The 26,248-nt window shown below is 44.0% G+C and overlaps 1 protein-coding gene across 2 annotated transcripts in view; it reads left to right on the plus strand.

The window, feature by feature from the left end:
- The first annotated feature begins 6,490 nt into the window (after positions 1 to 6,490).
- LOC126204445 (glucose dehydrogenase [FAD, quinone]) overlaps positions 6,491 to 26,248 on the plus strand; it is a 108,922-nt gene continuing 89,164 nt past the window's right edge. Inside the window, exon 1 of one of the 2 annotated variants that reach the window (XM_049938833.1) lies at positions 6,491 to 6,622. The gene's annotated coding sequence lies outside the window, so the exon portion shown is untranslated. The remainder of the gene's footprint in view (positions 6,623 to 26,248) is intronic. The other variant, XM_049938832.1, reaches the window with a different exon arrangement.

Consider the following 26,248-nt stretch of genomic DNA (forward strand, 5'->3'; position numbering starts at 1 on the left):
TCTTTGTCGCTCGATTCCCAAAACTTTCATTTTCTCATACTAATTACATGTTTTCTAAGGATCTTCCAAACATATTTGTTTCAAACTTTCAGTAAATGTTACACAGTACCTTCTGCATAATTTAACACAGCCTTTTTCCAAACAACTGTATATTTTTAAATATATAAATAAAAAATTGCAAAAAAATGTTGTGAATTTTCATTACAATTGAAAAAAAAATCATCTTTAATAACTGAAATAAAATTTTGTAAAATCCCTGGGTTAAGTTGTAGCCCATATTCCAATAAATAATCTGTAAGAAGTTCAACTTCCTACCTCAAATACTTTGTGAGGAAAGATGTAATTTATAAGCGTTATTTTAACATTGCAAGTATAGGGCGTTCCGGAGCCCCTTAAGGTGTGCTAAAAGGCATATACAGGGTGTATCATAATTAATGGCGTAAACGCATACAGGTGAAAGTACACAATACCAGAAGCAAAAAAGTCTCAGTAAACATAGGGTCGAAAATGCATACCTTAAGAGCTACAAGCAATTTTTCATCTTCGATACTGTGGAACAAATCTCTTCTACTGCATATTTTGGGAAGTGGCAGTATGGACCAAAACAATAAAAATGGTTCAAATGGCTCTAAGCACTATGGGACTTAACATCTGAGGTCATCAGTCCCTAGAACTTAGAACTACTTAAACCTAACTAACCTAAGGACATCACACACATCCATGCCCGAGGCAGGATTCGAACCTGTGAACGCAGCAGCAGTGCGGTTCCGGACTGAAGCGCCTAGAACCGCTCGGCCACAATGGGCGGCTAACAAGAAAAAAGTCCAGTAAACATGTGCTCTAAAATGCATACCTTAAAAGTTATGAGCATTGGTTCATTAGAAGAGTTATGTTTCAAAGTAGTGAAGATGAAAAGTGCTCGTAGTTCGGCCGGCCGATGTGGCCGAGCGGCTCTAGGCGCTTCAGTCTGTAACCGCGCGACCGCTACGGTTGCAGGTTCGAATGCTGCCTCGGGCATGGATGTGTGTGATGTCCTTAGGTTAGTTAGGTTTAAGTAGTTCTAAGTTCTAGGCGACTGATGACCTCAGAAGTTAAGTCGCATAGTGCTCAGAGCCATTTGAGCCATTTTGCTCGTAGTTCTTATAGTATAAATTTTAGAGCACATGGTTACTGGACATTTTTTTCTTGTTTTGGTCCATACTGCCACTTCCCAAAATATGGAAATCAAGGAGATTGCAGTAGAAGAGATTTCTTCCACAGTATCGAAGATGAAAAATTGCTCGTTGCTCGTAGCTCGTTAAGGTATGCATTTGCGACCCTATGTTTACTCAGACTTTTTTTGCTTCTTGTGTCGTGTACTTTCAACTGTATGCGTTTACGCCATTAATTATGATACACACTGTATATTACGCCGCAAACTTTGTCCGCCGTTTTCTCAGAAGCAGTCGATTATCTACGGATAAGTCAAAACACATATTGCCCTATTTTGACCCCTCTTCCACTGAGCAAACCTTCCAGGAAAGCGGGTGATGGCACTTGCCGAGTTTTCCGTTAGTGGCAGACAGACGACGCAGGAAAGTAGCCTCAATACGATAAATTAAACGTTCAACATCTTCACGCTACTATGTGAATAAAACAAGACTAAATAAACATTTTCGGAAGTAAGGTATAGAAAACCTTACAATGCAAAGTAAAAATAAGAAGCGCAAATACCTACCTATTACATAACACAAAAGTTATCCGTGAATGTCATCGGAACGGAACAATGGCAACCACGATAGCCTTTCTCTCTCTCTCTCTCTCTCTCTCTCTCTCTCTCTCTCTGTGTGTGTGTGTGTGTGTGTGTGTGTGTCCACGCGTTATTTCCACTCTGCAATTTGTAGTGAATGGGACAGTATTATCAACTGGCAAGTAAAATAAAGAAATGAATGCATATACGGACAGACAAACTTCAGTGTATCTGAAGTAATCGATGACTTCATCTAAATGTGAAGTTACCTGACCGCTACGGACTCGTGGTTGCGCTGACAGTTAAGGGACAATACGCGGATTACCGGTAGTTTCTCGTAAGAGTCGACAGGCGCATTTTCTGTGGTACGGCGGCTGATAACTGTAATTTAGTCGCTTCTCCATGTTTTGCTGCAGTTCCCCAGTAAGTAGAGTTTTTCCCCTGTCTCATAGTGTGTTCAGTATCGACAGAAGCCGCCGGTTCCTTTCTCCTTGAAAGCAACGTGTTCCGTAAAACACTTTTTTAGTGATCATTCTATGAAGTCAACACAGATTAATCTAGTGCGGTACTGTGTTTAAACGAATGTCCTTGATGTCTCGTTCGGCGCGCCTACCTTGCCCCGCTTGGCCGATCCCGAGTGCCAGGCAGCGTCCTGCTGTCAACCTGCTACAGCTCCAAAACGCAGTCACCGGTGGGGTGCCGGCTACTGTTCGTGTTTTACTGACCGTCTTACAACATACTAATTTAAGACTTATCCAACCAATAGGCGCAGGGACTTCAAGTCAACAAAAAAATATCTAGTTTGCAACGACAAATAGGCCTGTGTGATTCGTTGACACTTGAAAAGAAATTTTCCCAAACGCCAATGCATTCGTGTTTTAAAAAGAGGCTATAAGATGAACATCAGTTAACGTCAAACACTGGTAGTCGAATGAATTTTAATTAAATCAGGCGGTATTATGAGCCTTATATCAGAAAATGAGACATTAATAGTAGTTGACAGTTTTGCTGTTTGGTCACCAAATTATCTGACGATAACCGAAGCAAGAAAGGATATGCAGACCGGTAATAGCGAGGAAAGTATTCTTCAGACAGAAAAGTTTATTATTACATAATATACAAATTTAAGTGACGGGAAGTCTTCTGTGGTGGTATTTGTCTGGAACGTAGCTCTGTACAGGCGTGAAAAGTGGATATTAGGCAGTATATTATTAGGGAACGGGAGCTTGAAATGTGGTGCTACAGAAGAATACATGGGTAAACCGAGAAACTGATGGGAGGTAGTAAATCGAATTGGAGAAAAAAGGAAATTTGGAAATTTGTGGTATGGTCTTATGGGACCAAACTGCTGAGGTCATCGGTCCCTAAGCTTACACACTGCTTAATGTAACTTACGCTAAGAACACACCCATGCCCGAGGAAGGACTCGAACCTAAGACGGGAGGAGCCGCGCAGACCGTGACAAGGCGCCTCAGATCGCGCGGTCGAGGCCGAGGAAGGAAAACAAAAGAAAGGGAAATGTATGGTAAAAATTGACTAAAAGGAGGAGACCGAAGCCCACTGGTTGAAGTGGAAGCAAGCCTCAAGATCTATGCCGAAATGAAGAGGCTTGCACAAGGTGAACTACCTTGGATAGCTGCATCAAACCAGTCTTCGGACTGAAGGACGTAACAACAACAGAAACAGAGGTGTGATCGGCCTTTGTAACTAATGGAAGGCAGTTTTTTTTCTGCCATACGCGTTTCGCCTCTTTTCTTTATGAAGCACCTTTAGTGGCTTGCAATACATGTTTGTTTTTGTGTGTACAATAAATGCATTACAGACCACATTATTTCAACACTTCACTTGCACTTTGTAGTGTGTACGGTGAACAGTGTGTCTACAGTGTGTAAAGTTGCCGACTGCTACTGAGTGTTTGTCCGTCCCCTTCTCTTTTTGAGGTCGCTCTCGTCCACTCGTCAGTCTTCTGACTGGTCTGATGCGCTCCGCCACGAATTCCTCTCCTGTGTCAACCTCTTCATCTTAGAATAACATTTGCAGCTCATATCTTCAGTTATTTGCTGGATGTATTCCAGTATCAGTCTCCTTCTACAGTGCCTTCCTCTACAGCTTGCTCTCGTACCATGCAAGTTGTGTCGTAACAGCCATTCTACCATCCTGTCTCCTATTCTTGTCAGTGTTGTCAATGCATTTCTTTTCCCGCCATTTCTGCGCAGAACCTCGTCACTCCGTACCTTATCACTCCAACAAATTCTCAACATTCTTCTGTAACACCACATCTCAAATGCGGCGATTCTCTTCTGTTCCGGTTTTCCCACAGTCCATGTTTCTCTACCACAGGACTCTGCGCTCCAGACGTACATTCTCAGATCCCCCCCCCCCGTCAAATTAAGGCCTTTGTTTGATACTAGTGGACTTCTCCTGGCCAGGAATGCCCTTTTCGCCAGCGCTAGTCCACTCGCTCCACACGTCATGGGTTGTTTTGCTGCCCACGCAGCAGAATCCCTTACCCTCGGCTACTTCGTTATTCACAACTGTGATGTAAAGTTTCTCGCTATTCTCGTTTCTGCTACCTCTCATTACTTTCGTCTTTCATCGATTTACTCTCAACACATTTTCTACACTCATTAGACTGTTGATTCCATTCAGCAGATCGTGCAATTCTTCTTCGCTGTCACTAAGGATGTCAGTATCACTGGCGACTTATCACGGTAGGTGGATCAAAAGAAAATGTCCAGACACTCTGTGACCAAAATGGTACTGAAACAGAGGATGACAGACTAAAGGCCGAAGTACTAAATCTCCTTTTCCATAGTTGTTTCACAGAGGAAGACTGCACTGTAGTTCCTTCTTTAGATTGTCGCACAGATGACAAAATGGTAGATATCGAAATAGATGACGGATAGAAAAACAATTAAAATCGCTCAAAAGGGGAAAGGCCGCTGGTCCTGATGGGATACCAGCGATTTTACACAGAGTACGCGAAGGAACTTGCCCCCCTTCTTACAGCGGTGTACCATAGGTCTCTAGAAGAGTGTAGCGTTCCAAAGGATTGGAAAAGGGCACAAGTCATCCCCGTTTTCAAGAAGAGACGTCGAACAGATGTGTAGAACTATATGTCTAACGCCCATCACTTATAGAATTCTGGAACACGTATTATGTTCGAGTATAATGACTTTTCTGGAGACTAGAAATCTACTCTGTAGGAATCAGCATGGGTTTCGAAAAAGACGGTCGTGTGAAACCCAGCTCGCGCTATTCGTCCACGAGACTCGGAGGGCCACAGACACGTGTTGACAGGTAGATGGCGTGTTTCTTGACTTCCGCAAGGCGTTCGATACAGTTCCCCACAGTCGTTTAATGAACAAAGTAATAGAATATGGACTATCAGACCAATTGTGTGATTGGATTGAAGAGTTCCTAGATAACAGAACGCAGCATGCCATTCTCAATGGAGAGAAGTCTTCCGTAGTAAGAGTGATTTCAGGTGTGTCGCAGGGCAGTGTCGTAGGACCGTTGCTATTCACAATATACATAAATGACCCTGTGGATGACATGGGAAGTTCACTGAGGCTTTTTGCGGATGATGCTGTAGTATATCGAGAGGTTGTAACAATGGAAAATTGTACTGAAACGCAGGTGGATCTGCAACGAATTGACGCATGGTGCCGGGAATGGCAATTGAATCTCAATGTAGACAAGTGTAATGTGCTGCGAATAGATAGAAAGAAAGATCCTTTATCATTTAGCTACAGTATAGCAGGTCAGCAGCTGGAAGCAGTTAATTCCATAAATTATCTGGGAGTAGGTATTAAGAGTGATCTGAAATGGAATGACCCTATAATATTAATCGTCGGTAAAGCAGATGTCAGACTGAGATTCATTGGAGGAATCCTAAGGAAATGCAGTCCGCAAACAAAGGAAGTAGGTTACAGTACACTTGTTCGCCCACTGCTTGAATACTGCTCACCGGTGGGGGATCCGTACCAGATAGAGTTGATAGAAGAGGTAGAGAAGATCCAATGGAGAGCAGCGCGCTTCATTACAGGATCGTTTAGTAATCGCGAAAGACTCTGCAAGAGAGACGCTCAGTAGCTCGGTACGGGCTTTTGTTGAAGTTTCGAGAACATACCTTCACCGAGGAGTCAAGCAGTATATTGCTCCCTCCTACGTATATCTCGCAAAGAGACCATGAGGATAAAATCAGAGAGACTAGAGCCCACACAGAGGCATACCGACAATCTTTCTTTCCACGAACGAGACTGGAATAGAAGGGAGAACCCATAGAGGTACTCGAGGTAACCCCGCCACACACCGTCAGGTGGCTTGCGGAGTATGGATGTAGATGTAGATGTAGATCCCTTCACCTTGAATTTTAATTCCACTCTTGGATCATTTTATTTCCGTAATTGCTTCTTCCATGCACAGAATGAACTGTATGGGCGAAAGACTACATCCTTGTAACACCATCTTTAACCCGGGGAATTCCTTGATTCAGAAGCAACTAAGGGACGACGGAAAACGGAAAAAGCGCTTGTGTCATTCAGTTTTTTTTTATTTTTTAAACGCTGGAATGTCTGGGTTCTCCGAAACACCAACAGGGGTACCATTAGGAGATGTTAAAAGGACTCCTGAAAGAAGAGGAGGCACAGTGGTGGAAGTGTGGCCCACCCCCCTCTCTCGTGCGCGGAGCGGCGTCCGATAGGCGGGTCCTTGTGACGTCAGGCGGCACGGCGCGGTAGACGCGACCGCCAGCCGGGCACAGTGTGCGGCCCTCGTCTGCGCAGCGCGCCTCGCCAGGACTCGGCAGCACCACCGAGGAGCACGCGGGACAGCACCGGGCAGGACAGGACAAGGTGGCGGCCCGGACACCTGCAGCCCACCAACTCTCCCGTGAGTCTCGACTCCTCCGTGCCTCGGGCACTCGCTCACTGTCTCTCGTCACAGACACGTACGAGATGTCAGTTGCGTGTTTCACTTTATCAGGTCTCCCATTTTGATGCAATTTTTTAAGAAACAAATTGATTTTCGTCGGAAGTAGTAACGCCATATTTTAATATCACGAAATTATTTACATCTGCATCTACAGCGCTACTTTGCAAATTACACTTAACTGCATGGCAGAAGGTACATCGAACCGCCTTCACAGTACTTCTCTGTCATTGTACTATCAAACAGCACGTTCTCCTTATGTACGTTGGCATCAACCAAATATTTTCGCATTCGGAAGAGAAAGTTGGTGATTGATATTCCATGAGAAGATACCCGCAACGAGAAAAGCCGTTGTTTTAATGGCGTCCATCCCAAATCCTGTCTCACGTCCCTTACACTCTCTACTATATTTCTCGATAATACAAATTGTGCTATTCTTCTTTGAACTTTCTCGATTTACTCGGTTAATCCTGTCCGGTAAGGTTCCCACACCGCGCAGCAGAACTTCAACCGAGGACGGACAAGCGTAGTGTAGGCAGTCTGTTGCATCTTCTAAGTGTTTTCCCGATAAAACACCGTCTTTGGTTCACCTTCCCCAAACACTGTCTTGTTTTCTTTCCAACTTAGTTATTCGTAGTTATAAATCCTAGGTATTTAGTTGAATTTACGGCCTTTAGGTTCGATAGATTTATCGTGTAACCGAAGTTTAACGGATTTAGTTTAGCACTCATATGGACGACCTCACACTTTTCTTTATTTAGGGCTAATCGTTTTGCAGTTTGTTTTGATCTTCTGATAACTTTAATAAACGATAGCTTCATTTGGAAAAATAGCCTAAAACAGCTGCTCAGATTTCCTCCTAAATCGTTTATATGACGTCAGAAATTTCTTCGGCTTTTCTCAATGACTTCCCATCAGTTACTACGAAGTGTCATCTCTCTGACAGTAAGTCATGAATCCAGTCGCATAACTGAGGCAATATTCCATGCGCACGCAGTTTGATTACAAGCCGCTTGTGAGGTGTGTTGTCAAAAGTTTCAGAAAATCTAGAAATAAGGAATCAATTTAGTGTCAAACACTGGTGTTTCTTCAGCTTTTAGCTTCAGTGCCGAACTACGACTACGTGGAGAATAAGAAACCGTGGAACGATCGGCGCAAACCTGGGCGTTCGTGCAAGTTGTGCCAAAATGTCATCCACTTTTTGCCATGAATGTAAGACACAAATTTAATACAACGCTTCCAGTCCTTCTTATCAACTTGCAGCGCTGCTCCAGATGTTGGTTCTAGAGTTGGGTCCCCACACTATTTTGCGATGTTAACATCAGTTGCATTCTTACACGTATGGTGCTGAACAGGTAACTTCGTGGGCATCAGCACTGAACTGTATGCTGATTTCTTTTTCTTCATTACAGGCTAGCTTTAGCTCATTAGGAAAGTGTGTTAAGAAAAAAATTCGATACGTGGGATAATTAGCATTGAATTTAGCCAATCAGGTCGTTGCACACGCACAGTCAAGCACTCGCACGCGCTGAAAATGCGGTAATGCCCAGACATCTGTGTGACTCGTCCAGATGCTCTGCTCATTACCAGTTAATATGTGCCGTTTTCGGATCTGATCAATTTAAGCTACCTGATCAAAAGATACGTTTCGTTCGGTATGAAGAAACCACACGCTTTCAATTACGCGCGCAACGACCTCATGGCCTACCTTCAATGCTAATAAAATCTGAAACGGCGCAACATATCGATTTTTTTATTAATAGTTATATCGCAGCATCACATATCCTGCAACACCCTTACAAGCTTTCCCGAATGTTTCTGACCATCCTGTGTATCCATCGATAAATGCAACATACGGAAGGAAATTAGCAAATAATGTCAACAGTTGTAATTTTCAGGAGGAGCACACTCAAACGCAAAACAATGCTTCTATTAAAGCGTTTAAGTTGAACTACACTTGATGCAAACAGAGGAGGACAGTCTTACGCGTAGGAGGGGAAATGCAGGAGAGAGGAAAAGGTATTCCAGTGTAGCCGACAAGCAAAGGGATTTCAGACGCCACCAGCATCCATACGAAGATGTAAGCGGGTTTATTTTACAAGCATAGCCACGTGAAACGTACAATTTGGTCGTAAACTGTAGCTTCACTCGTAAGGTGATGTTCACAGATCTTTAGACAAATTCCAGGCGCAATTGCACATTACAAATAAGCAGTTCATCGTTTGATACAATACTACGGCTCTTCCACTGTTACTATTTCCACACACAAAATACGTTTAGAAAATGCTCCACATTACGTTCCTCCATTTTCAGCAGCCGTATCTGCGTCAGCCGAGTCACTTTCGTCTACACTTGCGGAATCAGTATTATTTCTATCACTATATCACTATTCGAGTCTGTGCTACTTCCCATATTTATGATCGTCTCCAGCGTTTGGCCTAGTTCAAAATGGTTCTGAGCACTATGGGACTTAACATCTTAGGTCATCAGTCCCCTAGAACTTAGAACTACTTAAACCTAACCAACCTAAGGACATCACACACACCCATGCCCGAGGCAGGATTCGAACCTGTGACCGTAGCAGTCGCGCGGTTCCGGACTGCGCGCCTAGAACCGCTAGACCACCGCGGCCGGCCTCGTTTGGCCTAGTAAACCATCACTTGAAATATACTGCTCTTCAATTTTACTTACGTGCTCACAGCATTTTTCCTAGTCTTCCTTTGTTTTAGAAGCAATTTGTTCATTTATCGGTGTTAATAACGGATCTATTCTGAAGGACACACTACGTTCAAAAACGCCATTCTTGACTCTTGCCACATCAGCACTAAAGGATTCGACTCTGGACGATATGGATAAGGCCGGCCGATGTGGCCGAGCGGTTCTAGGCGCTCCAGTCTGGAACCGCGCGACCGCGACGGTCGCAGGTTCGAATCCTGCCTCGGGCATGGTTGTGTGTGCTGTCCTTAGCTTAGTTAGGTTTAAGTAGTTCTAAGTTCTAGGAGACTGATGACCTCAGCAGTTAAGTCCCATAGTGCTCAGAGCCATTTGAACCATTTTTTGGCACCACATACATTCATGGCCGAAGCAGGATTCCAACCTGCGACCGTAGCAGCAGCGCGGTTCCGGAGTGAAGCGCCTAGAACCGCTCGGCCACAATGGTCGGCGGGCTCTTTCCTGTTCTCTCTTAATTCACAGAACGAAAGCAAACAATTTACCAGTTGCTTCGGCCACTCGTTTCAATGGAGCACCTAGAACAGCGTTTTTCTTCATATACCGGCAAACATGGACCCATTTCGCGCGTTTGACTAGAAGAACTTTGTCCTTTAACTTGCTTTGTACTGATGGCATGTTCAACTTCGAATGTGTTTTCCCAGAGCGTATCCTGATGCTGTAGTTCGCTTGATTCCATGACAACACGTCTTATACTGGCGATCGACTGAAAGGGTTCTATTGTGCATCTCGTTTACCGTGTTCACTTCTATTTGCATCAACTGTACTTTTTTAATTTACGATATAAATTTTTACCAGTTTATCGTAAATGCCAGGAGCTTTTAATATATTGTGTACTTTCATTCATTATTGTCCTGAAGTATATTACATTATGGTAACTCACGAGTTAGGCAACAAAGAAGTTATTCAAAATTATCTGTGAAGTACACACACACATTTTCTATATATATGTTTGAGAAGTTCAGGCTAGTATATCCTAGCTTAAAGTATATTTATTCTCTTATGGGGTTTGCCAACAGTTCGATTTGACATTAGTAGCAATACTCCGAAACAACTGCAGTGGAAAGAAATAACCCACTTCACCCTTTGCACATCCTAGCAATGCCTCCACATGGAGTTAAGTACACGTCCATGAAACTCTGGTATATACCCCAGGAAATAAAATGTCTGATAGCAAAAATACTTTTAAACAATCAAGCAAATAGTCACGTACTGTATGTGTAAATGGGCATCATACCACCGTATACAATCCTACTTAATAAATCTGTCCAACTACTGTAAAGGAAACACTTTTGAGTTCATAACCTTGACTGTATGAGCAACGGAACTTTTAACCTATTACCATTATTACGTATTAATTCGACCCATAGATGTGGTTTTTCTCAACATCTTGTCTCTTTTTTCCGTTTTTTTTCCGCTCGAACGAAGAGCCAATTTCATTAACCACTGTTAAATTGGCAGTACATGTACTGACCTCTTAATATGGGTGTGAGTGGAAGTGGGGTATCATTTCCTTGCAATTGCGTAGCAGCAGTGGACAAAATATGCTATGTATAACTAAATTCCAGTACTAAGCACTGTAAAAAACTGTTGAATATCTCGCAGTGCACTCTTGGAAAATCCTATTGCGCGAGCGGCTAACCAAAGCCTTCCACCAGCCAGTACATAGAGCTTAATATATATAACTACATCGCGTGTATTATGTGTAACTGTATCTAGCTGATTGCTTCTGTGTTATTTTCTTGGTAATGATTATCGAGACAACAGGAAGAGAGGGGAAGAAATTAGCTGCAGCTAACACTTCCGAACAGCGCCAAAGACGCCGCCAACATTGGCTTCTCTCTCATCCAGGAATCGCAACCAAAAGGGCTACACGCTCTCACACCACACACTGTGGAGAAGCCTGAGATTTGCCTTAGGACACTGAGGCATATTCTGGTGGTCCAGAACTGTGTGCCGCCATCTCAGCTTTGCTTGCTGACAGCATTGTGGCAATGAAAATTTCTTTTACCAACAGGATTCGAACTGGGTATCTACGTTATGGCATTAACGCGCTACAGCGTGTTAGTGATCTTCGCTGCCGAGACGATCAAATCATATCAAGGATTACGACGACGACGACGACGACAACGACACACCGTACGTAGCGTACATGCCTATGTGATTGAAGAAGGCACGAAGCTTTTATAGTGCGTGATTTAAGTGACATGTATTAATGCACGCTCCAACAGCGTCCACTATATCCTGAAGGCAAGGTGGTTTCCATCAATGTCAATGCAGTATTCAGTGACTCGACACATCAAGCTCTTCCCTCATTTGCACGCTTCAATACATTCGAACCTGCAGCAGTGAGGAAGCAGTATACGTGAGCTCCGTTGCCAGTTGTTTCACGACACACCCTCCGTGACACTATTAGCCCTTCCACCGGCGTAAGTGAGGGCAATTTCCAGGAAATGCCGGAAGTCACTCAATTTACCTACAGTCATTATACATAGTTACACATTTTCATACTTCGATAAAACGAATCTTTCATTATTTGCACACATCCCGGGTAAATACTGTGCGTTACGTACATTCCGAAAGGTTGGAGAAGTACTGGCACGGATGATACTTCTCACTAGGGTGTCGGTGCTTTCAATGCTTTAGAGAACGAAGAGTAATGAGCAGACAAGTTATGATTTATGACACAGATTTATGACATAGATTTTATGAATTTTCAACGGATACTTACCAGCCAGTTATTGGTAAGATATATGAGCTTGAAAAAGTCTTCAAAATTCCAGAATGTAAAAACTAAGGTAACTGACAGATATCTTGAGTATTATATTAAATTACAATTTATTACAATATTTCTTCATGCCACGGATATCTCTTATTCTGTTTCTTCTCTCTTCTGAAACCTCCCTATGTGCAACGTATATCTGCTACGTCAGTTTGCAGAAAGCCTGCACAAGCGAGAAAATAAATCCTGGTTCCTTGAACTCTCGCTTAGTCCCGTTCGAATATATCCCGTATACGGTAATACGGATATTAAGAAAGAATTAGCGAGCATCAGCTGCAGAACAAACACTTCAGCTGACATTAAATTTAGGAAAGACGCGCTGCACGGCATCTCAAGTTTTAGTTCCGAAAATTTTTTGTGCGCACATGGAGACCTAAATCAGTTCCACCGTAGTACGGGCATGTTCAGTTGCAGCAGCCGAAGCTTTAACGAGGTAGAAAGTTTCGTGTAATCTTCAGATTTACCTATCGTGCTTTCCTTCATGAGTGCAATCGTTGCAAAGTGCTGGACGTGCAAATACAACGACAAATTTAAATTGTTAAAATGAAAACTTATTTACCATCACACGTATTTATTGGAAACAACACAGTACACTCGTTACTGTTATTGTTACACTGTTACAATAGTTCAGAAAGTGGTGCTACATCTTTACACATAGGAATACTACGTCTTCCTAATTGCCTCTGATGTCAAAGTGTGGCAGTATCTTCCTCTGCAGGTCATTAAGAAGCACTGCAGACTGTGCGATGAAAGTAGTTGAAGTCTTGTAACTGTTTAAGCAAATGAAAGGTCCCATATTTTAATAAGTGAGAAACGTAGTTAAGTTTCTGGTAACTGTTGACGCTTGTAAAAGATGACATATTTTAACAATTTGCGTATCTGCCGTATGTTATTTGATATATACATTTGCTACAATAACCTATTCACATCACTTAATATGGAACAGCACTTTAGGAGCTAAACAAATCATTTCAGTAACAGCTTTTCAGAGAAACTCGCACAAATCACTGAAATGACTACGTTACGAGTGAAACCACTGAAATGCTACATATGAGCTGCATACCTACCTGCTCACCCTCGCACTAATCTAATACGTAGTTCCCGGAAATTGTTCTGGGAAGCGTTCAAAGCTACAGAGCCCTTTTAGGAGTCCGTGATGATAGCTTCACTGCCGATGAGTGCAGGGGAAAAAGGCAAGTGTTAATAAACGAAAACACCCTGCATAGTTCTTTGCACATACCTAGGAGCTCTTTGCGCTATATCCGAAGATCATCAGAGCGAAACAATGTCTACCGTTATTCGTGCGACTAAGCGACACGTTAACAGTTCTCTGTCATGTAATGAACCTCGTAACATATTATTAGTATAAGCGGTGGCATAGACATCTAACAATCACGGTACACAGTAAGATTACGAAAATAAGTTTGGCAGGGATATACAACATATCTCACAGAGCGATATGCTACAGTAGCAAAGTACCGGACTTGCATTCATGAGAATTCAATTTCGCGGCCCGATCATCCAATTACAGGCTTTCCTTAGTTTCCCTGAATCGCTTAGAGACAACTGTCGGGACGGTTCCTCTAAAAGCACGCGACCAGTTTCCTTCTAAAGCCTGATCCTACCCAAGGTTGCACTCCGCCTCTGATGACATCGTAGCCGACGGGTCCCGTCCTTAAAATGTTTCTCCTCTCTCAACGGCGAGGCGTTGTGGATTCGACCATTTGATCTGATCAACGGTGCGTTTACTTGGTGCAGAGTAAGGCAATTCAGTGTCATCCTTTTAACACTTTGAGAGAGTTCACGTTATGTGGAACACCTTGTACATTAGCTTCACCCGCAAGTCAACGCTGTGCAGCCGTTCTGCATCCACGCGGTGTCACGTATCATGATAAATTTGGGCCATGTAATCAGTTTCTCTTGTCGCGGCACTGTCACGTCTGCAGTTAGCGGATGCTTTTGTTGTTTAGCAGCGGGCGGCCCCACTTATCTCTCTTCGTCGAACTCGTTGCTGCAAACCAACTCTCCTCGACCGTTAGCGACAAACAAATAATGCTCTGTTGCAAATTCGTGCTACGTTTGAGCAGCGCCAGTCGTGAGATAGGGGGAAGAAACCCACAGTCAAAGTTGTAAAAGCTCATTTCTAATGCCAAACCCAATCGTAGTCGTCGTCGTTTTCTTGTATTACAAACACTTTAGGACCACCCGTTTTGAAATAGAGAGTGACTACAAATTATTCCACAGTTTCATCACAACTGAACTTCCATTCATCGTAAAGTCTGAGGGAACGACCTTAGAAGATTTTGCACTGACCTTACGCACACCATGTTACTAATTCAAGAGGTATCCAGAGAGCAGCTGTGCACTTGCTGAGAGACAGGTCTCAGTACAATCAGGGTTTCTGATCCCCGTACGGCCATCAAAATTCAGTTTTCTATGCTTTCTGCCGATCAGCAACGCAACTGCTGGGTTCTTTCCTGTGACTAGCGCGCAGTCTATTTCCTTACTATCCTCCCCCAAGCCTAGCTTGCACCTCGTCTCCCTAAACATCTGATCGTCGACAACACGTTGAATCCTAGCCTTCCTTCTTTTCTAGGAGTAAAGCCGCGTTCTCGTCGACCCCCTGCCTCCCTCACATGGGTTTGCTTTGTCTTCTTCATTGCTGTGGTAAGCCACCTACTCAATTCCGGCAACGGCGCTGCATTGAGTCGGGTTAAAGTATGTCCTTCATGAGGCTACACATGCAGATATTCTGCAAGGGGTGCAGCCATTTTTAAAAGATGGTGTGTCGGTCGACCTGGCACCCCCTCCCTCCGGCGTAAGGTGTGACATTAACGATTGTCCCTTCAAGCTCCGCTTTACCGTTGGTATGGTAGTTTTCTTGGTTAACGAGACAGCGACAGCGCGACCTATCTCGGATGACCGTGTACGAGCTCTCTGGCAGCTGCTGTTCCTGCACGTGCCGTCGCGGTACTTAAAGATTCGTTCTGGCGAATCCCCCTCCATTTCCGCAGTGACCACAAAGTCGCTCGACTGTGAAATACCGTTAAGCTGGTTTCCTTTTTTTTCCACCAGCGACTGTCAGTGGTTCTCCAACAGTCTTCACATACTGAAGCTGGTACTTGGGAAGAGATGGATGCAGACTCCGAGGAAATCTTAAGTGTACCTTCACTTAACGTTGACTAACCGCCACGCCGCCACGACCGAGCGGTTCTAGGCGCTTCAGTGTGGAACCGCGTGACCGCTACGGTCGCAGGTTCCAATCCTGCCTCGGGCATGGACGTGTGTGATGTCCTTAGCTTAGTTCGGTTTAAGTGGTTCTAAGTTCTAGGGGACTGATGACCTCAGATGTTAAGTCCCATAGTGCTCAGAGCCATTTGAACCTACCGCCGCGTCCTTTTCTTTGACATCGAATTAACGTCACTCGAGGAACAAGACCACCACATTCCGGTCCACACGTCCGCCTAACCGCAGAAACACTGTCTCTTTGCAGCTATTCGATCAGGTGCAACATGTGGTGTGTGGATAACGCAGTCATGTCGTCTTGGTTAACGATGAACCGGATTATAGCGTGACACTGACAGCGCGAAATCGTCGTCGTCGTATCTGTTTCTGCGATAAGCACTAGTTGAAGTGTCAACGTTTCATAAACATTCCCCTTCGAGTTGTATGTGTGTATTTATTTACAGTGTTATCGAACAGTGGCTCCAAATGGCACACGATTTATGCTAACGACTAGTTTCAAGGAGGCGCTGCTTACGGCCAGGCTGAACTCACGTGTGTAATTCTGATCCAAGTAGCTACTTAACTCGCCTCACGAGGCTGACTGCAGTTCCAGTCCTCTCAATAAGGGAAAAAAAACTCTAACAGTAACGGGACACGAGCCCGGGTCCTCCGCATGAGAGACCGACGTGCTGATCACTCGGTTACGGACGTAGACTCGAAGATTCACTCCGGACACAAATTTTTATACTACCCGACAATGACCAGTGATGAGTCGAAAACAGTCGACAGAATATATGAAACTTTCTGGAAATAGTGTTTGATTACATTATACTGCAACAGTCTTACAATAACCAACGATACAACGAATCATATGCTTAATTTTTTAAAAAATCATTCAGTAATTTAAATCACCCTATCGTATCGAGATGCCTGACAGTATGGCATTCTAAGGAATAGGTTTTGAGCGAAAATTTATGACAAGTTACAACTGTGTGTCAGACCAGAATTGGAACCAGGACTGTTGCCATTCGTACAGAGCTGCCAATTGTGCTAGACGAATAAGCATGGCGGACCGGCTAAAAGTTTTAGCATCTCGCTTATCAACTCCCGTACCTTCCAAGCTCCAGCAACATACTCTCACTACGCTGCAAAACTAGTAACGGCGAGAAAGAACTATTGTCTTTGCTGTTTTACTGAGACGACATTTTCTGTTTTTCAGTATAGACTGCGGTATACACTTAGCGCAAGTCACAAGAGTGTGCCGGACTAAGGACTCCAACTCGTGACTTGAACAATTATGGCGGTGAACAAGGGACAGTCCTAGGTTAACTCTCCTCGTCGACAGTTGCACAAATTGTCCATTTAGCAGCACACACTTTGCGAATGGCAGCTATTCGAATTCGCGTTACGGTCCGTCACACATCTCAAATGTTCCAGAATGAGATTTTCACTCTACAGTGGAGTGTGCGCTGATATGAAACTTCCTGGCAGATTACAACTGTGTGCCCGACCGAGACTCGAACTCGGGACCTTTGCCTTTCGCGGGCAAGTGCTCTACCAAATGAGCTACCGAAGCACGACTCACGCCCGGTGCCCACAGCTTTACTTCCGCCAGTATCTCGTCTCCTACCTTCCAAACTAGGTTCGCAGGAGAACTTCTGTAAAGTTTGGAAGGTAGGAGACGAGATACTGGCGGAAGTAAAGCTGTGGGTACGGGGCGTGAGTCGTGCTTCGGTAGCTCAGTTGGTAGAGCACTTGCCCGCGAAAGGCAAAGGTCCCGAGTTCGAGTCTCGGTCGGGCACACAGTTTTAATCTGCCAGGAAGTTTCATCTCAAATGTTCATGGCAACCTATACTCTGATAGACAGTAGAAAAACCTAAGGTCAGCCTTACAGCGTCTTCCTAGGAATCTGTCAAGCAGCAAAGGGACTTTCCGGGAAAAAAAGGGCTAGCAAAGAATGCAGTCTATACTGTGTTTGTCCGACACCGAGTGATGTGCGACATATGAAGTCGTTCACTATTGCAAGTTCCGGCTTCTTGTTCTCAAGTGCGTCACGAGAGCGGCAGGGCACTGTCTGATTTCGCACTGGCTAGTAGTGTAGACAAGAGAGGCAGAAGAGAACAAAAGAACCAGAGCTGCGATGCTTGCCTTCTGTTCTTTTTCTGGGCTCACAAGTTATCGACTCCTCCTTCCAAGGCCACAGGGTAAAGTCACCACGATGGACGGCGCTCGTCTGCAGTGCGTCACGGAGAGCGCGCAGCGCATTTCCTTTCCGTTCTACGCTTGACGACATATTCAAAGATTTTATAATCACTCCGCGACTATGTGTTAGAAAAGCGCTACGTAAACAACGAGCACTTCATCTCATATTCAAGAGAAGTAAAAACCTAGCTGACAAACAAAATCTGAACGAAGCGAAAATGAGGGTAAGGTGAGCTACGACAGAAGCGTTGAATCGTTCTGAAAGTAAGACGATGTAAACCGACCTGAGTAAAAGCCCTAAGAGATTTTGGTCATATGTAAAATCAGTAAGTGCGTCAAAAATCATCCATTCATTCCCTCAGTGACCACACAGGCATCGAAACGGAAGATAACAGAAGGCCGAAATACTGAATTCGGTTTTTCGAAGTTGTTTCACCGCGAAAGACCGTAACACTGTCCCTCCTTTCAATCGTCGTAGGAACGTCGAAATGGAAGATATTGAGATAACAGATCGCAAAATTGTAAAGCAACTAAAATCGCTTAGTAGTGCAAAGGCGTCAGGACCAGAAGAAGTGCCTACAAGATTCTACAAAGATTACGCGAAAGAAGTTGCTCCCCTTCTAGCTGTCTTTTATCGTAGATCGGTTGAGCAACGAAAGGTACCTAACGACTGGAAAAAAGCGTAGGATATTCCCGTTTTTAAGAAAGGCCGTAAGACAGATCCACATAATTATAGACCTATACCGTTGACGTCAATCTGTTGTAGAATTATGGAACATGTTTTATGCTCAAGAATTATGACGTTCTTGGAAAATGAACGTCTCCTCTATAAAAATCAACATGGACTCCGCAAACAGAGATCCGGCGAAACTCAGCTCGCTCTGTTCCTCCATGAGATCCACAGTGCAGTGGACAACGGCGCTCAGATTGACGCTGTGTTCCTTGATTTCAGTAAAAGGCATTTGACACCGTCCTGCATTGCCGTTTAATGAAAAAAAACCGAGATTACGGGTATCGGAGCAAAATTGCGATTGGATTCAAGACTTTCTTGCAGACAGAGTTCAACACGTCGCTCTTAACGGAACTAAATCGACAGATGTAAAGGTAATATACGGAGTACCACAGGGAAGTGTGATAGGAGCGTTGCTGTTTACAATATATATAAATGATCTAGCAGAAGGCGTCAGACGCTCTTTAAGGCTATTCGCACATGATACTGTTGTCTATACCAAGAAGATAGTAAGAATTTACAGAACGACCTGCAGAGAATTGATGATTGGTGCAGACTCTGGCAGTTGACCCTGAACGTAAATAAATGTAACATATTGCGCATACATAGGAAAAGAAATCCACTACTGTACAGCTACAATATTGATGACAAACAGCTGGAGACAGCGTCTGCCGTAAAATATCTAGGCGTAACTATCCACAGCGACCGTAAGTGGAATAACCATATGAGACAGATAGAGGGAAAAGCAGACACCAGACTCAGAATCTTAAGGAAGTGTAACTCATCCACGAAGGAAGTCGCTTATAAGGCGCTTGTTCGCCCGCTTCTTGAGTACTGTTCATCTATCTGGGATCTCTATCAGGTAGGACTGATAGAGGAGATATAGAAGATACAGCGAAGAACGGCGCGTTTCCTCACGGGATCGTTTAGTTGGTGAGACAGCGATACGGAAATGCGAGGCAAACTCCACTGCCAGACGTTACAAGAGAGAGATTTACTACTGCTCCCCCCCCCCCCCCCACCCCACACGCAGACACACACACACACACACACACACACACACACACACACACAGATTTCGCGTATTGACCACGATGAGAAAATTCGAGGAATTAGAGCCAATACAGAGGCTTACCGACAATCATTCTTCCCACACATCATTCGGGAGTGGAATAGGGTTGGAGGGATCAGATAGTGGTATCGGAAGTATCCTCTGCGACACACCATTAGGTGGCTTGCGGAGTGTGATGTAGATGAAATGCTATTTTCTCTCTGTTGCTACTCTGAAGGTATTGGCCGCTGCACCTCAGAGGGCTTGTCCTCAAACGACATACTGGCGTTTCCTTCGTGTGAGGCCAAAAGTATGCTGCAAGCTTTTGGCGACAGCATCTGTGGATCACCGCTTTGTTTTGAAGTAAAAATGCTATCTTCATAATGAGTTCAGATAAGAGAAGACAAAATGTGGCGTACGTGGAATATTTGTTAGATGATTCGCTGTCTCCGTTGAAGAAACAAGGCACCTCTCTTGACTCCAGCAACCAGACACACGCTTCAAAGTTCGCTTGACGACTGCGCACATTTGCAACTCCCTAATGACACTCTATTAGAAATGGCGGGAGGGGGAGGGGAGGGGGGGGAAGAAGAGACGCTTCCTGAATGTACTGCGTGTGTTCCCGTTATCACTACAGTAATCAGCTGTGCCGCTCAAGGCTGTCCCTCACAATTACTGTTATTTCGCAGCGAGTACTCGTCTGCAAAGCACCAGTGTCACTGAAAGATACACAATAGCAGACTACGGGAATGTGCAAGGACACGGGGCAGAATTACATTTAATAGGTACGTAGCGGCAACTGATAGTCTGTGCAAGACCGGGATTAAATTTCGTGCTTATCACGAGCACGATTTACACACAAGTGTGCATGTGTATAATGCGGCAAGCTACAGCACGGTCCCCCACGTATTCCGTTCTCCTAGTGGTACCATTTCCATACACATTCCAAGACAAATCTCTACCGGTAGTGTTCATTAGTAGAAACGTAATTGTCAATCAAAGTTTGTGTTAGGCCCCGGGACACGCTCCGATACTCTAAACTCTAACGGTGCGAGTCCAGCACATGTGAGTGGTTTGCACTGGTATCATTTCATTCCATTTCAGAGAAGCTGAGTTGTTCTTTTTGTTGCGGGGGTCCTACAGCTGGCGCCACATCCCGCATCTCCGCCGCCAAACGTCTCGACCTCGACACTCTACCCCATCGCTTCTTGGACACCACTTAGCGACGCTTCCCCAGGTCTTCCTGGTCCTCTCCTTCCGGGAGGTTTCCACGGAAGCACTATGTTGAGCCATCTATCTCCGTCCAATCTTTTGAGATGCCCAAACCGTCCTGGCTGTCAATCTTTTATTCTGTCCGGAACACTATAATGAGTCTGTGTTCCTACTGTTATTTCCTCATTTCTTATGTGATCAAGTCGGGAAATTCTCTACATGCTTTTCTCAAGTGGTCCATTCCTTAAGATCCAACTCTCTTCTTTTTTTTCCTGTGAGTTCCCAACGCTCACCCCCAATGCTTTTTATTGGTTCAACTATGGATTTGTATAAATGCACTTTAACCTTAAAACTCATTTTTGAGGACCAAACTACAGGATTTGATTTTTGGATAGCCGCCTTCCCTGCCTGATCCACTGTTGGATATCTGTGTCAGATCTCGCATCACGTGACAGGACATTACCTAGGTACTTAAACTCTTTGATAACACGTCCGCCAATATTCAAGTTACTTCCCTCTTCTCCGCCGCAACATACATATTCCACCTTCTCAAAATTCATTTTCGAACCTCACTTTTTAAACTCTTCCAACAGTTTCCTAATCATGTAAGATATATCCTCTTCATAGTTTGCTGCAACGATATGACCATCAGCATAGAAAAGTGTGTAGGTACACTGGTTACCTAATTCAACCCCCATGCACATGCACTTTCTGAACCAATGATCCAGTGCCTTCTGCACATACATTTCAAACAGTGTGGGAGACAGACATCACCCTTGCTTCAGTCCTTGTATCCTGTGAGCTGCAGTAAGAACTTACTGCGCGGCCCCTCCCGCCGGAGGTTCGAGTCCTCCCTCGGGCATGGGTGTGTGTGTGTGTTTGTCCTCGGGATAATTTAGTTTACGTAGTGTGTAAGACTAGGGATCGATGACCTCAGCAGTTTGGTCCCACAGGACTTCACACACATTTGAACATTTGAATCTGATCTATGTTCACAGGTGAAATGTTACATCGTGACTGAGTCACCATTTTCTTACACTTTTGTTCTATGGCTTGAGACCTGTTCTGAGAAAATGTAGGAGGAGGAGAAGTGGGTAATGGTGATGCTCTTCACTTCTTTTCGAAGAGCCGCTCTTCAGAAACGTAAAGCCTTATAGTGGGGAAGACGTCAGCCATGAATTTATTTACAAAACAATGGCAGCATTCAGCTAGATATGACTTGAGAGGGTATTTGAAACTGAGTAATTCTTCTTATATCATATTTCATCACCATAGCAGCTGATCAGCTCTGGGAAGTTGGTGAGTTTCTCAGGGTAGGTGTGTATCTGTTTTCACGCAGTTTAGTAAGATTAAGACGTATAATTTATTTCAATTTGACTGCGTCTACATTTGTATCTTTATACTGACAGCACATTTTTCAGCACAGTAGTTGTGGAAAGACGTTCCGCGACGGGGAATGGCTTGGGATGGCTCAATCACTGAGGACATCGCACAACCTTTGGTAGCGGTCGACCGCGAATGAACTTCTGCGCCAGGGAGGATCCAATGAAACGGCACACGCTCCTGCGGCGAAGGCTCCGCCCGGGAAGTACTGACAAATTCCTGCTTTGGGTGGAACTTGCAGGGTTTTAGGATGACCTACTAGATAAAACGATGCTCTCGAAAAGTGAAGGTCTGCGGTTCGAGTCGCGACTCGTCAAATACTTTCAATGTGTCAAAGTTTAATTGCGTCTTTCACAGTTTCTGCGTTTAGAATTAGGAACAGAAATTTCTTTCGTGTCAGAGTGAGCATGATCATCTTACAACTAAATATGATAGTGTCGTCCCATACATACTTATCATTTCTTTCATCTCTGGCAGCTATCTGTACATGAGAATTTACACATGTCAAGCGAAGGAAGAACTACCATATCATACGGGGCGAGGCACAGTAAACAACTGTGGTGTTCAAACAAACCTTCAAGTTGATAACAACTTCATTAACTTATTAAGTCATCAGTTCATTCATTCACTTATTTATTCATCCACTGATTCATCCACGCATTTACTTATTGATTTGTTCGTTAAGATACACGACCACCGTGACTGTGTTGACAATAAGCATGTAAGAGAGTAGCAGTAATCCCTGGACGCTTTATAAATCTGTCCTTAGAGATATGGATGGTAACTCTATTCGGTGCAAGTGAAAATATAAATTATTGCGAATGCCAACGGTTAATAAATTCCAGCTCGCAATCTTTAACAATAGAATGATGTGACTTGTGACGAGAAAACAGCCTGTTCGACGTACACGAACCTTGAAACATATGCGAGGCCAATCCTATGATTTATAAAGAACGTCTTATTATTTTTTCGGTAACTGGAGACTTAATTTGTATTAAATAACGAGTAGAGCTTCCGAAAGAATCCGATCGATGCTAAGGGATACTTTTGTTTACATCTGCAACCGTTACTAATGTTTTATTCATTTCGAAGTAGAAAATGAGGTGGTCTGAGTCTAGTTGTGCTTGCAGTACAGTAGGTAGGTGTCGGTGACCGGGGGGAGCTGTTTCTGCAGCAGCGTAACGCGATCGTAGCGATACCTGAAAGTGCACGTCTGGCCTTCAGACCAGCGCAGCAGGAAGCTAGAGCAGTCTAGACAACTGGAAGTACAGGTCTGGCAGCTCATTTAAACGTTGTCCTCCTTACCATAATGTGCGCTCTAGACAAACAAAAGTAAAGAGAGCAGCAGAAACCTAGAGCGGCCTAGAAAAGTGAATGTCCAGGTTCTAGCAGCACATTTAAACGTCCTTCTTGCACGACTCCTGAATATGTCACACATTGAGAAAGGTATTATTACGCGCAGGTAGTATATTTACCGCAACTGTTAGAATTTTTCATTTACTATTTTTATCGAAAAATACATATGTAGTTACTCAGTAAGTATCACATTCGACTGCAGTCTGAAGGTTTCTGAAATCTCCGCGTGACTGCCGGAACAGTAACATCGCGTTCTGTTCAAAATCCTAAAGTAGTCACCAGCTGGACCGTTGACGCTAATAAGTAATAACACAGTGCCCCGCGCGCATAATTCTACTGGAAAAGGAGGAACGTTGTAGATTAACGGTACATCGACGGTGAAGTAATTGGACAAAAATTACAAGCATCATTCCAGAGTTCGTTAGATGGCGTTTGGAAATCACGGAAAACTTTAAGTACGACGCCTGTCCAGGGATTTGCAGCCTGCTTGTCCCGAATGTGATTCACTGCTCTGCCCACTGCGTCGCCTTATTTTGTGGTTCTGCTGAGGGGAACTTCGCCCAGCTAGTTACAAGATGACCAACACCGAGACACGAAACAGGAAATACTCAACTTGATAATTTTCCACGTGTGATGAATGAGAGAAATGAAAGTCACAGTAACTGCCAGAATGACATCATGTAACCAACCTTGGATCGATCATCATCAGATGTTTGGATATGAAGCTTGATACTCGAACGCACGTCCACGAAGACAAACAACATTAGTACAGAAAAACTGAAAAGTGATTTGTCTTTGTGTCCAACAATGAAATATTACTTTCTCCCTAGTCAGCAAAATCGAAAAGTTCAATGAATTAAGGATAGATAGGTGGCCAGTGGCTCAATGGCTGTTCACACAGTTGATATCAGGAAAATTTCCTCGGTCGTAAAAGACCAGCACTGCCCTGTTTTGTTACGACACTCAAGAGTAGAGGATAGCACGTGGATAAGTTTACAGCAACATCCTACAAAGTTACGTCATCAGACTGAGTATTATCGTAAACATGAACGATACTAGACAACTGGATAAATCAACAGCTGAGCGTTCTACGTTACGGGTATGTCTAACAGTTAATCAAAAGTTGAGTACTACCACCCATTTTCATCTGTCTACTTTAAACGTAAGTACTCGGGTCGTGTCCCTTCCCTTTTGCAGTAGAGTGTTAACCGTGTACGTGTTTGGAATGGATAGCTAGGGAGCGTGCACATGCAGTATACCACGGTGTTTTTGCCCTCGTCGGTAAACACGCAATGACAAAAATGGATAAGGAGAAACAAAGAGCTAGTTCACAGGTCTACAAATCTCGAGTAGCACCAAGCGAGACCCAGAACCTAATGTCGTTCGTGTCCGATGAACGAAATACTTTCAACACTCATCATCCCATGAGAAAAAAAAGAGGCTGTGAATTTTAAACTCTAACAGCGGAGGACTGGCGAAAATGAGCTTTTGGGGACCGCCTCTCTCCACCCTGGCGGCAAATGCCGACGAAGAACATTTCCACTGCCACTGCGTCCTCTGCATATCTTCGCAGGAAAATTGTGTCCAGGGAACGTGGAGGGGGAGAAGAGCAACTTCAATGAAAGTCCTCCCATTTTCGTGTTCAGTATTTTCGTAACTCGCTTCGAAAGCATGGCTAGAGACGGACCACAAGCTAGGATAGTTCCTTTATTAGACAATCATTTGTTCACGTTCGATACTGACGAAAACCACAGAAAAAGGCTTAAATCCAATACTTGAACATATGAGTTAGTGTACTGCCCATCGAGTTCGTAGCTGGACGATTAGTGAAAGAAGAAAGCCGACCTTTGGGCTCCTAGATGAGGGAGAGACTTTGGGTTTCGTTCGAAGGAAGGAAGGAAGGAAGGAAGATGCTAGGGGCTTAATGAGCCGACTGCGGCAGGTCATAAGAATAAACCTCATGTAGACACTACACTATGTATTCTTCCTCGTTTGCTGGACCCTCATTGGATTTCGTTTAGCGTGGCGCAGAAGCCAAGCTGTCTCGAGTACAGTCAAGTACGATACTAAAAATACGTTTTATGCTGTGCGTTACGCGCACATCGACTGAGCGATGGTACGGGGAAACTGCGCTACCGCCGCATTTAACTTGGACCGTACTGGCCAGCCAAGTGGTCGAACAAACCTACGGAGATGTGAACAGTTTCAGTTAAGACGTAGAAAGAGAGGAGTAAAGAAACAACATTGAAAGTCATTTAATTTGTAAACAGAATGAAATAATGCATGGCAATACTCCGGCAGTACGCTTCTTAGGTGATCTCAGCTAACGTAGTTTGTAATTAAATACAAGAGTGATGGTAATTCCCAACTTAAACAAAGGGTAATTTTTCTGCGTGAGCTACGTGTGACGTAAAAGCGTATTGCAGGCATTTCACCATATAGTTAAATATTGAAGCGACTGTAAGTGTAACAGTCAGTCGTCTCGTAATGTCTTAACTACTTCCATATTCGACTCTGAGGAATGTATTTCAGTGCTATGTTGATAAGGAAGCGATCAACAACACAATCCCCGAAGCCATAAAAAAAAAAATCTCCTCTTCTTTCATGACGTGGTATTCTGCATTTCACCAATATTCGTTGGAGGCGTATGACAAAGCTACGTGCATTAGTTCCAGTGCGACTGGTAGCTCAATTTTTTTTTGTCATTTCTCTCGATCAATCCCTTAACTTGGCTCCAGATCAATTCTATTCGGTTCGGACTGCAGTGGTACCGTAGCATCCGTAAAAATGCAACATTTATACAGTGTGGTCAATGCCGTGAAAATTATTGTTTTCCATCACTTTGGCTCGTGTGAGGCCACGTCCGTAGTTTAAAAGTATGGACATATCAAAATAAAGTGCATATGATTTTTCATT

The sequence above is a fragment of the Schistocerca nitens genome, chromosome 9 (genome assembly GCF_023898315.1).
Source record: "Schistocerca nitens isolate TAMUIC-IGC-003100 chromosome 9, iqSchNite1.1, whole genome shotgun sequence".
NCBI classification, from domain to species: domain Eukaryota; kingdom Metazoa; phylum Arthropoda; class Insecta; order Orthoptera; family Acrididae; genus Schistocerca; species Schistocerca nitens.